Source organism: Bos taurus, chromosome 16, assembly GCF_002263795.3.
Source record: "Bos taurus isolate L1 Dominette 01449 registration number 42190680 breed Hereford chromosome 16, ARS-UCD2.0, whole genome shotgun sequence".
NCBI classification, from domain to species: Eukaryota; Metazoa; Chordata; class Mammalia; order Artiodactyla; family Bovidae; genus Bos; species Bos taurus.
In genome coordinates this window covers 74903653-74914993 of record NC_037343.1, presented here as the reverse complement: position 1 = coordinate 74914993, position 11341 = coordinate 74903653, and the positions used below count along the sequence as shown (strand labels likewise).

The 11341-nt window shown below is 43.4% G+C and overlaps 1 long non-coding RNA gene across 1 annotated transcript; it reads left to right on the top strand.

The window, feature by feature from the left end:
- The first annotated feature begins 9589 nt into the window (after positions 1 to 9589).
- LOC112441797 (uncharacterized) lies at positions 9590 to 10968 on the top strand. The gene is made up of 2 exons (XR_003029664.2): positions 9590 to 10105; positions 10599 to 10968. It is a non-coding gene; the product is annotated as an uncharacterized lncRNA (long non-coding RNA).
- Positions 10969 to 11341: the final 373 nt, after the last annotated feature.

The following is an 11341-nucleotide window of genomic DNA, read 5'->3' as shown; positions in this document are numbered from 1 at the left end:
GCCAGTTCCGAGTCAGTGCCAAAATACATCTTCTTGGCCACCATGATTCATTCATTCAGCATCTCTTTAGGCAGTCCCTACTCTGAGTAAGGCAAAGTGCTTGGCCTTGGGGACATGGGGGGTCAACACACGGGGGATGAACCCTGCTCCCAGGGACCCGCTCCCAGGGGGGCAGACAGGGAGTGAGCAGGAGTTACAGGGGTGCCGGTGATGAGGATGAAGGGCAGGTGCGGGGCAGGTGCCCTAGGCAGATGGTCTGATAAGTGAGGGCAGACAGCATGGAGGGAGTGATTGTGAGACTGACCTATAGTGCCTGTGGGAGTTACGTAGGAACAGGGAGGAGGAAAGAAAAAGAGAAGACCCCATGCAAAGAGAACCACACATTTTATAATACGGAGGGAAGAAAGGGAAGTCCCACCATGGGATCACTCTTTACCTGGGAAGTTAGAACAAAGCAAACCATCACCCTGCTGGCTCTGTCTGCTCCGCTTAATTAGTTACGTTAAATTAAAAGTTAAAGTGGGGGAGAACAGAGAAGGAACATACGCATTTTGAGGTGAATTGGTGTGACCTGGAAGGGATTAAAGAAATAGGGATTATTCCTTGAAGGCTGAGTTTGACTGACTAAAGCAGGAAAAGGAGTTTGGGCTGTAGCTGGAGGTGTCCCAGGGTGGTGACTTCTTCAGAAGTGGCAAAGCGCTAGAAGCAGAAGCGCAGGGATGAGTCCCCGTCGCTGCCCTCAGCCAGAAAGAAGACGCAAGACAAAGTCCCCCCCAGAGCACAACTCTCCCCAGAGTGTCTTTCAGGCATCACAAGCCCTGTTTGGCCATCCTGCCCTCCGGCTCGTATGTGGGGAGATCCTACAGTACAAGTTAATGGGGAATTTGAAGACAGAAAACTCCATGCAGTTTGCTTTCTTCCAATGCTTCATAGCTTGCAAAGTGTATCACCCACTTGAAGAGGATTGATTTTTGCTCTGTAGAGAGGACTTGAGATCCAGACATGGGAAATGACTTACCCAAGGTCATGGCTCGGTTCTGTGGTGGAACACTCTATTTCTGCGCTGCCAACTGGTTTTTACGCCAAGCATTCCCATTGCAGGGGCATGAGAAACAATGGTGTCTTTCCAACAAAAAAGAGCCCTTGACAGGGAAATCAGTCAGATAAATGAAGGGATGGTTCTGAGAGGGCTCCTCTCCTGTGCAGCAATCTGTCCTTGAAAAGGGTGACAAGGGCTTTTCTGAGTGAAGGGAAATCCCCACAACAATACCTCAAAACGGTTGATAAGCACTTGCTCTTCTATTCTGGGTCTTTCCCCCCCTTTTCTTCATTGCACTGTTGTGGCGTTGAAACTGGCTGAATCAGCACGGAATCGTTTAGCAGGAAATGATGAAAACTGTCATTTTTCTCTGTCTGCACGGTAACACACAGCGGGGAGAGCTGACGAGGACGGAAGGGCCGTCTGACAGTGCCTCCAGCCTCAGATTGGAGTGTGGGTGGGAAAAGCCCACGGTCTAATCAGCGGCCCTTCCCGGGGTGGGCCTGGGACTGTGAACGTGAGGCTGTCCCTGCAGCAGGGATGCCCGGATCCACAGGAGGGCCCTGCTGAGGGGAGGAGGCAGAAAGACAACCTGGGGGGTCTCCCTCCAGGAAACAGACCCCCTGAGGATGGGGTCACCAGGTGCTCATTGCAGCTATGGGAAAGGGTGCCAGGCAAGGGGCTTTGGGACAGGGAGGGGTTCCCTTGGTTTCCAGTAACAGGGAGCCTTGCTGAAATACTACGCCCTAACCTCATTCAGGGGTCGATGTGAGTGCTTTTACCATGCTCTCAGGATTTTTCATCACAGCTCTGTAATGTTACCATACGACTTTGCCCTGGGAGCCTCAGTTTCCTCTTTTGCAAAACAGAGATGTTAGGACCTAGGGCTGTAGCATTACTGGGCTGAATAATGACATAATGACTGTGATAGCACTTTGATCAGTGCACATTATTATATTATTCATAAGCCAGAGTCTCTGGGGCACGTTACAGCCCTTATTCTAACACTCCTAAGTAGGCAAACAAGCAACACTCTCTCCCCCCCTCATCCCTAGCTTAATGGGTTTAATGCAACTGTGGACATAAACACTGACCTGTATGTTCCAATTTGAGAGGGGTGTGTGGGGGGGGGTAGGGGAGTTACTGGAAATGAGACAGTCCCCCAAACCCAGAGTTGCTTCTGCATTCTTGGAGGCTAGGAGACTCTGTAGCAATGACCGTGCTTCACTCGATATCCAAAAGAAATGTGAGCAATGTTGTTAACCATTTGCATATTTCTAAAGTCCAGATTTTTGGCAACATGCATATGACAATTTAGAAATGATGTTCCAGAAGTGAGGGAGGAGAAAGTAACGGAAAGCATGCTTGCTATTTTTGTTTCAAGTTGAGCAGGCAGATGTGCAGCCCAAGCAGCCCCTAAGAAGGGGTGGTGCCATGTTAGCGCACAGGGCAGGGCTGGCAGAAACACTGAGTGCACGGCAGGCCGATGCGATGGGAAGATCTGGCTGGATCGAAGCGACACTGACTCAGGATTCTCATGCCGCTGAAGCCCTGCCCAACAATTTTTTTTTTTCTGTATCAATCAGCATTTAACAATGATTTATCCCATTTATACTATTTAAAAAATCTTTCTGGACGGTCACTTTGGCCACTGTGTAGGGAATGAACTTTAAGGACATGCTCTCAGAATAGAAGCAAGGGCTAAGTGGGCGGCTACATGGTGACTAAAGTCAGGGTAGTGGCCGTGGAAATAGAATGGATATACCGATTTGTCACTTAACAAATTAATTAGCATAACTAATAAACTAATTAGCATTAATTAGCAAAGATATCTATTTTATCAATAGATAAAATATGGTTGATGAGAGAGAAAGAGGAAAAAAAAAAGGAATCAAAGATGGAACCCAGGTTTTTGGCTTGGGCAAACGGGTAGATTTGAGGTAACTTGATTTAGATGGGGAAAACCAAGGAGGAACTGATCTGGGTAGAAAAAGCAGAATCAAGAGCTCTACTTTTTGGATATGCCTAGAAGCCATTCAATGGGAGATGCCAAGCATGCAGTTGAGTATACAAGTTTGGAGCTCAGCTGAGAGATGTCAAGGCTAGGAATACAGTAAGTAATCTTTTAGATACCTTAATCTTGGAAACTGGAATGGATCACTTAGGGAATGAGTGCTTATAGAAGAAAGGGACCCATCCCAACATTGAGAAGAGGGAAAGAGAAACAGAGACCAGAAGAGGAGTTGAGAAGACATGTCCAGTGAAGTGGGAAGGAAACCAAGATAGTCTGTTGTCCTGGAAAGGGAGGCTGCTCTATATAATTGCTAAGGTCCCTTTCATATATATGCAGAGTACATCATGTGAAATGCCAGGCTGAATGAAGCACAAGCTGGAATGGAATCAAGATTGCTGGGAGAAATATCAATAACCTCAGATATGCAGATGACACCACCCTTATGGCAGAAAGCGAAGAGGAACTAAAGAGCCTCTTGATGAAAATGAAAGAGGAGAGTGACAAAATTGACTTAAAACTCAACTTTCAAAAACTCCATGGCAAACAGATGGGGAAAACATGGAAACAGTGAGAGACTTTATTTTCTTGGGCTCCAAAATTACTGTAGATGGTGACTGCAGTCATGAAATTAAAAGATTTTCAGTGAAAAGACACTTGCTCCTTGGAAGAAAAGCTATGGCTAACCTTGACAGCATATTTAAAAGCAGACATTACTTTGCCAACAAAGGTCCGTCTAGTCAAGGCTATGGTTTTTCCAGTAGTCATATATGGATGTGAGAGTTGGGCTGTAAAGAAAGCTGAGCACTGAAGTATTGATGCTTTTGAACTGTGGTGTTGGAGAGTACTCTTGAGAGTCCCTTGGACTGCAAGGAGTCCAACCAGTCAATCCTAAAGGAAATCAGTCCTGAATATTCACTGGAAGGACTGATGCTGAAGCTGAAGCTCCAGTGCTTTGGCTACTTGATGGGAAGAACTGACTCATTTGAAAAGACCCTGATGCTGGGAAATATTGAAGGCAGGAGAAGGGGACAACAGAGAATGAGATGGCTGGATGGCATCACTGACTCAACAGACATGAGTTTGAGCAAGCTCCAGGAATTGGTGATGGACAGGGAAGCCTGGCGTGCTACAGTCCATGAGGTTGCAAAGAGTCAGACATGACTGAGTGATTGAACTGAACTGAAGGGTCCCTTTCAGTGCAAACACTCTATTATTCTTGCTGCTGTTTGCACTGTATCTTCTCTTGTTGACTGTACAGGTTGATAAGTCCAGGAACTTGGATTTCTGCTTGCTTCTGGAAAGGGATCTCAGGCTGTATAGCATAACAAATTATCTGCGTATCATGACTGACACTACTACCAATATACTCTGTTATTTCTTGCTATTATTTCCTCTGACTTTTGGAAAGTTGACTGCAGCTTTTAATCTAGATGCTCAGGCTCCATCACTAATCCACTACTTCCTCTGTCTACTTACCCCCACTCTTCTGCCAGGAAGGCTTCACCGTCATCTCTACCCAATGAGCCTTTATCCACTTCATCTGGTTTATCTGCTGATAGTCCTCAAGGTTCAGTTGTTTCTCCACTGTGTTATTTTCAATTTATCTGATTCCACACCTGACATTATATCTTGCTGTGATATACAGTTGTCTGGCTATTGTTTATCTAGTCAAAGCGTATTTTTCTGCATCAACTTTTCTCCCTCTCTTGGAAGTTGAGGATTGTGTCTATAACATCGCACAATCTGATGTCTGCAAATCATCCACAAAACTACAGAGATAAGACCTAATTCATTACCATTCATGTTACCCTCACTTGGGGGGAATTTGGGTCAAATTGCTTTGCCCTTGGATGGCACTTCCTTTTAATTTTAAGCACTCTTTCTCCTGCTCTCTCTGTCTTATTCCCACCACATCAATTTCTTCTCTGATTGGAAGACCATTTCTTCTATGGTGGGCATAGTGTAAATATTTTATTTTGGTGATTTGTTCAGTGAGATCTATGCAGAGTGAAGACAAAATGCCGACTAAAGTCCCTGTGTGTGAAGAACATCGTGTTCAGCTTTTTATTCCCAAGGCAAATTATTTGCTTAAGTAAGGGTTTCTTCCTTGATTACAGCTCTTATTATTGAGATCATGTCTGAATTTCCCAGGTGTGTTTTGAATTTCACAATCTTGCACTGTACTCTCCAGAACTAGTCTCAGAAAATATATTTGCATGTGCTTTCAGAGACGGAGTCCTTACCTAGAGGACTAGGTAAGGACTGGGAATTCCCAGTTACTCCATCTTCAGTTTTTATTCCCAGTTACTGGGAATAAAGAGCTATCAAGAAACACAGTATCTGGGCATGTTAATTATTTTTCCTGACTGAGGCTATTTGCTGGCTGTTAACTGTGATGGCAACATCTATTAGGTGTCATACTGTTAGTTTTAGGAGATTGCCACTCTTGATTTGCAAAATCTTAGAGGATAATGAAGTGAACAGGTGAACATGGAATAAGCTATATTTGACTCATTCATCTAAGAAATACACATTGCGTACCTATGGTATGCCAAGCAAAATGCTAGGCATGGGGATCCAGAAATGAACAAGGAAAGTAGTCAGTCTGTAAGGGACTCCTTATAGAGTCCGGAAGAGAGACATTTAGGCAAGCAATTATAACATGTTGATAAGGCCTCGGACAAAATGCTACGGGAGCCTTGAAGATGGAGTTACAAATTGCCAAGGAGTGCTGGGGACAATGTGACAAAGAATGCGTTTTGTGAGTGACAGAGAGCATGTCAGAGAAAGTGGGCCACTGCACTCTAGAGACAGGCAGCTCTCAAGTGTGGAGAGATGACAAGCATTGCAATGGAACCAGGCAGAATGTGGGCGAGGGTCAGAGGGAGTAAAGGGGCATCTTGGAAAAGTACAAGGGCCTGACAGCTGATGGTGTCAGACCTCCTCCTGCATGAGGGTGAGGTATCTGATCCAGGTGCCTCCTGGTGAAACAGGGGAAAGGGGAAATCATGGACCTTGTAAAGGGGCAGCAGCAAAATTTAATGCATCCAAATAATTCAGCCACTCCTTACATAGGATTCTGATTTTCACTTGGAAAATTCTACAGCTGGTTCTTGAGCTCAGATTTCTCTTCTGGCTTTGCCTTTCCCATTTGGCTGCCACAGATATGGGGACTTACCAATGCGTTTGGTTATTAACTTTGCTTCACAGCATCCCTTTTTCTGCTTAGGTGACCCTGGCTTGTATTTATCTCTATTATCTATTTATCTATCCATCCATTATCTATCTATCCATTCATCTATCTGTTGATCTGTTCATATCCTCTCATAAAACCCTTCTGATTCAAGGCTATGTTTTAATTTTCCCATCTTAGCAGTGACTATGTATGGTAGAACTCAGTACTACCCTGGGAACAGAGAATCAGAATGGGCAAAGAACTCTCTTAATAGGGCTTACTGATATTTACTCATGAAAGGAAATGGGTGGGGTTTATTTAACTTTGTCAAGAGTCATACTATTCTGGCATGAGGATAGATGGGAAGATATAGAGTAGAGTGATAATAGTAATGACATCTGAAAAGAAAGTTTTCCTTACAATACCAAAGAAGGGCAAAGCCAAAGAATGTTCAAACTACTGCACAATTGTACTCCACATACTAGCAAAGTAATGATCAAAATCCTTCAAGCTAGGCTTCAACAGTACGTGAACTGAGTACTTCAAGATGTATAATCTGGATTTAGAAAAGACAGAGGAACCAGAGATGAAACTATTAACACCTGATGGATCATAGAAAAAGCAAGAGAATTCCAGAAAAGTATCTACTTCTGCTTCATTGACTACAAAGCCTTAGGCTGTATGGATCACAACAAACTGTGGAAAATTCTTAATGAGATGGGAATAACCAGATCACCTGACCTGCCTCCTGAGAGATATGCATGCAGGTCAAGAAACAACAGTTAGAACCGAACACAGAACAACTGACTGGTTCCAAATTGGGAAAGGAGTACATCAAGGCTGTATATCGTCACCCTGCTTATTTATCTTATATGCAGAGTACATTATGTGAATGCTGCGCTGGATGAAGCACAAGCTGGAATCAAGATTACCAGGAGAAATATCAATAACATCAGATATGCAGATGATACTACCTTAATGGCAGAAAGCAAAAAGGACCTAAAGGGAAAAAAAGGAACTTGATGAAGATGAAACAGGAGAGTGAAAAAGTTGGCTTAAAACTCCACATTCAAAAATCCAAGATAATGGCATCCAGTCCCATCACTTCATGGCAAATATATGGAGAAACAATGGAAACAGTGACATACTTTATATTCTTGGACTACAAAAATCACTGTGGATGGTGAATGCAGCCATGAAATTAAAAGACATTTGTTCCTTGGAAGAAAAGCTAAGACAAACCTAGACAGTGTATTAAAAAGAAAAAACATCACTTTGCCAACAATGGTTCGTATCGTCAAAATTACAGTTTTTCAAGTAATCATGTACGGATGAGCAAGTTGGACCATAAAGAAGGCTAGGCACCAAAAAATTGATGCTTTTGAACTGTGGTGCTGGAGAAGACTATTGAGAGTCCCTTAGACGCAAGAAGCCCAAACCAGTCAATCCTAAAGGAAATCAGTCCTGAATATCCATTGGAAGGACTGATGCTGAAGCTCCAATACTTTGGCCACCTGACGCAAAGAGCTGACTCATTGGAAAAGACCCTGATGCTGGGAAAGATAGAAGGCAGGAAGAGAAGGGGGCAACAGAGGATGAGATGGTTGACTGGCACCAGTGACTCAATGGAAATCAGTTTCAGCAAACTCAGGGAGATAGTGAAGGACAGGGGAGCCTGGTGTGATGCAGTCCATGGAGCTGCAAAGAATTGGACACAACTGAGTGACTGAACAACAACAACACTTTCACTGGTAAATAGTAGAAAGATAGATTTGAGAGAGTAAGGGAGCTTTTCAAGTACTAGATATGAAAGATATTGGGAGATTAAGTGGAGTCATTATACGTAGCATGAAAGAAACAGAAGATAGGAAAATAATAGGTTTGGTAAGTTATGACGCTTAGATTGTTTTGTTAATCATCCGTTCCTTTCCTTCTACCTTCTCAGTCATATCAAGAGTACCATCAGAACTAGAGTTCAGAATACAAAAAGAGACCTGGGGGGACTGTCAATCTTACATTCATTATCTCTGGAACCCAAAGCATGTTAAAAATTTTAAGCCAGTGGTTAGCTCACAGAGACAGAAGCCAACTGTGGGGCGAAATTGCATCAGCAGGGGGATGGAGGCTAGACTTGAGGAAGTGGGGTTGCAAGGCACTAAAATAACACAGTGAGGGCATTAGATTTCTCTTCATGGAAACCTGTTAGAAGAGGGAAGAAAACCATCTGTCTGTAAAAGTGTAAATATAGTCATGCATATGCCCAGGGGATGGACTTGTTTTTTTCCTCTTAAACAATATTAACTAAAAGTTTTATGTAAAAACCCTATCAATACTTACTTCCACATTGCTGCAATCAGAAAGTACTTTGTATTCTGCTTTATCTTATTATTTCATTTACTTAACATTACAGCATTAGCATCTTTCATAATTCTACCTAGTCTTCAGAGTTTAATGGCTATGTAATACCCCAATATATTGTTGGATTGTTAATTTAATAATGTATCTCAGGTTAGCTTTGTAAATCCCCTTCTAGCTTCATATTGTGTATTTTATGGTCTCCTTAATTCCTCTATTCTATCCAAATTAGTCCACTTTTCCTTTCTCGAATATTCCTATAATTCCTTCTACAACCACCCCACAGCCACCAGCAGAATGTACACTAAACTTCATCTCTGCGGATCTGTAGGGAGGAAACATGATATGATGGTAAAGCTTTTGGTGTCACACCAGAAATCACAACTTCAGGTTTTGTCACTTACTAGTTGTGTGATCTTGGAAAGGTTACCTGATTTTGAGAAGCTTTTTTTTTTTTTTTTAATCTTGAAAATGATTCAGGTATAACATATAATTACAAATACATTGAAACTAAAAGTGAAAGTGTTAGTCGCTGGGTCCTGTCTCTCTTTGGGACACCGAGGACTGCAGCCCGCCAGACTCCCCTGTCCTTGGGATTCTCCAGGCAAAAATCCTGTTTTGGGTTGCCATTTCCTTCTCCAGGGGCTCTTCCTGACCCAGGGATGGAGCCCAGGTCTCCTGCATTGCAGGCAGATTGTTTATGGTCTGAGCCACCAGAGAAGCCTTATATATACCTTAAAGGATTATGATTATATATACTATATGTATCTTAAAGGGTTGTATAAGGATTGAACATAATTTGTAAAGCACTTGCTAGAGTAGATGGCTAGAGACTCTGCTTGCTCAGGTCCCCGTGGCAAAATCTTTCTTTGAACTTACTGTCTATTCCACAGAACACTTTCCACATCCTGCCCTGTATTCTAAGTTATCCTTTTATGTGAGTAAGTCGAGCCTCCTTACATTCAGTTAAAAACACACTGAGAGCAGGGAACCTTATTCACCTTCGCATCCTCCAGTGGTGTGTAGGGCTTTATACAACTCATGCTCGTTGGTTGATGACGTAGATCTCTGCTGAAGAGATGACGTTATGACCATCGCTGTAGCCTTATTCTGTGATGACTGCGGAGTGGAAGACGTTAGGGACAGGGGCAGTGGAGGAGGCCAGGCTCTCAGATGGTGCCTTTCCAAAGTCTTGAACTCTTCCCCGCTCATGGCTACCAGGCTTCAAAATGGCGGCAGAGCACCGCGCAGCATGGAGCTGCAGCCCCACCTACAGGAAAGGCGATTGGAGGAGGCAGCCGCCAGCAGCTCTACCGCGCAACTACCTGTTCTCAGCAGCGCTGTGGGCACCCAGCATGAATGTTCAGTGTGAATTTCACACCGTGACAATTTTAGAGACCAGGTGCACCCAAGATGCAGGGGCAGATGAGAGCAAGAGAGGAGAGGGGAGGAGAGAACCCATCCACCAACAGACCCGAGTTCTCCGTTCCTCACAAAACATTTGCCTTTTATAAGCACTCAGGTAAATCCCAGCAGAACAGGGAGTGCCAAGAGAGGGAAGCTGGCATTTGAAAGGCTTGCAGTATCAGCTAATTGGTCTCAAACCTAAATCATAAAAAGACCTGTAATTATGCTGCTCAGAATGAACACAGGAGGCTGTTGGGTGCGCGGTGCTGGAGAGGAGGGGTGGTGATGGGGAAAAAGAGTCCGTTTTTTAAGTGAATTTATACTATTATAAGACCTGTCGCGGGTGAGTAATAAAAATGGCGATGCTAAGTTAAGCCTTGTGTTATCCTGTTTGCTCAGATGCTGCTTATGCCAGCTGTAGCCAGCAGAAAGCACTTTTCAATTTATTTTTATGACTCTTCTCTAAAAGCATTCCATTAAAGGAATATTACCCTGTATGAAGTTTGGAGGCACCAATGGCAGTTTATTTGCTTGTTGTGCTGGAAAGGAATAAACAGTTATCTGTGGTACCCATTATTTCAGTTTTTCTTTTTCTCTCTCTGGTAAAGGGTCAAACGTGGATTCTGCCTTCTCTTCTGAGACCCACCCCTCCTTCACAGAGTTTGCCTGAACCTCGGCCACATTTCAGTCCGGTATGATTATCAGAACCGCTGAGTCTCAAGTTTGCAGCTTGCTCCGTTCATTTCTGTCATCCCATCGGTGAGAAGAAGTGTCTGCAGTCATCCTTCATATTGGGAGGGATGAGCTGAAGGAGGCAGGGAGATGTCTCCTAAGGAGGAGTCTTTCCCAGCTATCATGGCTTCCAAACCTGCTTATCTGGTTCCTCTGGCAACACGTTCTACAGAAGCTGTAATGTATAAATATGGGGACTCCCCCTTGCTCTCTCACAAATAAAACAATTTCTGGAAGGAAAACAAAGCCTAGTGGTTGAGAGTAACAGCTTTTGGAGTCAGATTGCCTAGGTTTGAAATCTCACCCTGCCATGTAGGACCTGTTATCTTAGGTGACTTACTTAACCTCTCTGCTCTTAGTTTCTTAACCTATAAAATGGGGATGTAATAGTTCTCATCTGATAGGTTTTTGTGAAGGTTTAGTGACATCACAGATGTAAAGTGTTTACAGAAGTAACTGTCCCATAGTAAGAGCTATAAATAGTAGTCAGTTTTTTAAAACTAATATTGTTATTGAGATCTCAATAATTCTAAGGGAAGACTAGTTTTCTGGTTCTGATTTCACTACTAACTTGCCACATCACCTTAAACTTGTCACTTCACTTCTTTGGGATAGTCAT